The following is a 3,318-nucleotide window of genomic DNA, read 5'->3' on the forward strand; positions in this document are numbered from 1 at the left end:
AAAGACATTTACTCCTTGGAAGGAAAGTTATGACCAACCTAGATAGTATATTCAAAAGCAGAGACATTACTTTGCCGACTAAGGTCTGTCTAGTCAAGGCTATGGTTTTTCCAGGGGTCATGTATGGATGTGAGAGTTGGATTGTGAAGAAGGCTGAGCACCGAAGAGTTGATGCTTTTGAACTGTGGTGTTGGAGAAGATTGAGAGTCCCTTGGACTGCAAGGAGATCCAACCAGTCCATTTTGAAGGAGATCAACCCTGAGATTTCTTTGGAAGGACTGATGCTAAAGCTGAAACTCCAGTACTTTGGCCACCTCATGCGAAGTGTTGACTCATTGGAAAAGACCCTGATGCTGGGAGGGATTGGGGGCAGGAGGAGAAGGGGACGACAGAGGATGAGATGGCTGGATGGCATCACTGACTCAATGGACGTGAGTCTGAGTGAACTCCGGGAGTTGGTGATGGACAGGGAGTCCTGGCGTGCTGCGATTCATGGGGTCGCAAAGAGCTGGACACGACTGCATGACTGAACTGAACATTAATTATAATAGTAATAATACTGAGGCTTCAGAAAACCCTCTTCTTTTTTTTTCAGTGATACATTATGTTTTGTGTTTCTGTGTGGTAAAATACTCGCAATAAAAGTCACCATTGTAACCACCGTAAACTGTTCAAAGCACCTTCCCATCGTTATGCAGCTGTCGCCGCTCTCCACTTGGACTTTTTCACCACCCTGCATCCAAACCCAGTGCCCATCTGCCTTTCTTGATGCCCGCAGGGGCCCCTGACGTCATTCTGTCTCACAGGTGGGATTGCGGCTCTTTGTGTGGCATGTATCTGGGCACCCCCAGCATAGAGTGGCCTCCTCCATTGCTCTTAGTGCCAGGAGTCCCCTGCCAATCTTCAGGAAATCTTCCTGTTTCTTCCGTGAGGGCTCTGGGCCCTTGGAGGGGGCTCTGGAAGACAGTTAAGGACATGATGTTTCAGGGGAATTGGCATTGGTTTTTCCGGTGGTCATGTATGGATGTGAGAGTTGGACTATAAAGGCTGAGCGCGAAAGAATTGATACTTTAGAACTGTAGTGCTGGAGAAGACTCTTGAGAGTCCCTTGGACTGCAAGGAGATCAAACTAGTCCATCCTAAAAGAAATAAATCCTTGAATATTCATTGGAAGGATTAATGCTGAAGTCTCCAATACTTTGGCCACCTGATGTGAAGAACTGACTCATTGGAAAAGACCCTGATGCTGGGAAAGATTGAAGGCAGGAGGAGAAGGGAACGACAGAGGATGAGATGGTTGGATGGCATCACTGACTCAATGGACATGAGTCTGAGTAAGCTCCGGGAGTTGGCTATGGACAGGGAAGCCTGGCGTGCTGCAGTCTGTGGGGTCGCAGAGTGAGACACGACTAAACGACTGAACTGAACTGAAGACATTGTTTTCTGACTTTGCCACTTTCTTGCACTCCTATTAGATTTGGGCAAAGTTCACCAAAGCAGAGTCTGTAATGCTTGACCTGGGATGAGAAGCCAACTCAGGACAGCATCTTTATTGCACGTGCACACACCCAGACACCCCGCCCCATCTCACACACACGTTCTCCCCACACCCATAAGGAAGTAGACGGGCTTACTCACCCCGCACCCGGGTAGGGGGGACCACTTTGTGCCAAACCAACACTGGGGCAAGAGGAATAAAGGAGAAGCGTAAGAAGAACAAAAACTGACAGAAGAAGATGGTGAGGTGAGCGGTGCTGGACCTTGGCCTGCAGACGTTGTGTCAACATCGGCAGCCCTTCTGAGTGGGCTCTGTGTGCTGGGAGCTGAGGAGGGGGCAGGTTTGTGTTGGTGGTGGCTGAGGACCTGAAACTATGCCTCCCACCTTGCTCACTAATATTGTGTGGCCCCCTGAGAGTTGAACTTTTCTCAAGCCCTTGTAGACAGGCTCCTTGAGGGTGTGGCCGTGGTCATCTCAGCCTGCCTTGGACCTCCCCACTTCTTGAACACCCCCTCCTCTGGTTCCAAGATAACAGATGCCTCTGCAGACCGTCTGGGTTTCCCCCGACTCTTTCCCTTTGTCTTCTCACTCTTTGTTTATTTTTGTTTTGGTGTGCCTGGTCTGACTGCAGCTCCCAGGATCTTTGTTGAGGCATGTGGGATCTAGTTCTCTGTTACTGTTGTTCAGCTGCTACGTCGTGTCTGACTCTTTGCAACCTCATGAATTATAGCACACCGGGCTCTCCTGTCCTGCACCGTCTCCCGGAGTTTGCTCAGACTCATGTCCATCAAGTCGGTGATGCCATCCAACCAGCTCGTCTTGTTTTCTCCTCCCTCTGTTGCCCTCAATCTTTCCCAGCATCAGGGTCTTTTCCAATGAGTCAGTGCTTCACATTGGGTGGCCAGAGTATTGGAGCTTCAGCTTCAGCCATCTGTCCTTCCAGTACTGGGGCGCCCGGCATTGGGAGTGTGGAGTCTCAGCCACTGGACCTCCAGGGACATCTCTGTTCTCATTCTTCACCTCATCTTCCCCAAGGCCTGCAGCTCCCAGGCATGCCCATGATTCCTGCCCTCTCTCCCCAGCCTCACCAGCAGACCATACCTGTACAGCCAGATACCATTAGTCTTCACATCTGCATGTTGTAATGGCCCCTGTAAGGACGTGGGTCCCAAAGTGAACTCATGAGCAGCCAGTAGAAGCATCTCTGAATCTGGCCACCTTCTACCCGTCTCTCTGTAGAGTGGGGACCCCCAGAGTCCTTCCTTCCTCCCAGTCAGTGGGCATCTCCTTTCTGAAGAGTCTACCTTGGGAACATCCCTGCCTTTTCCACCTTCCTCTCTCCTGATGGTACCCAGCAGCCTCCTTTCTCCTTTCAACCCACCCCACAAGTCTTTTCCAACAACTTCAAATATCATTCCAGAGCCCCCTCCCAGACCCTTCACTAGCCCCTGTCTCTTAGGAAGTAAATTTCCTCTCCTTAAGCCAAGCTGCACGGTGATTCAGAAACTTGGGGAAAGAAAGAATGGGTTTCCTCTGGTTTTGACCAGTGGAGAATAAATGGCCCTGTGCGCCATGGGATCCCATTCTGGGGTTTTCTTTCTGAGTCTGGACACGGTGAATCATTGGGAGAAGGTCTGGAGGTCGTGATGAGGGTTGGGTTTCCAAAGCCACCTCACTCCCCTCCCCGAGTCCCCCAAATCACACAAACACAAATCCTATCTGAAAATTTCCAGGCTAGATTCTCTAAAGGGACCCGGAGAGTTCGGGAAATCCTGCTACCTCTAGGACCTGGAGGATCCGAGTGTGTGGGGGTGACCCTC

Source organism: Capra hircus, chromosome 4 (genome assembly GCF_001704415.2).
Source record: "Capra hircus breed San Clemente chromosome 4, ASM170441v1, whole genome shotgun sequence".
Classification (NCBI taxonomy): Eukaryota; Metazoa; Chordata; class Mammalia; order Artiodactyla; family Bovidae; genus Capra; species Capra hircus.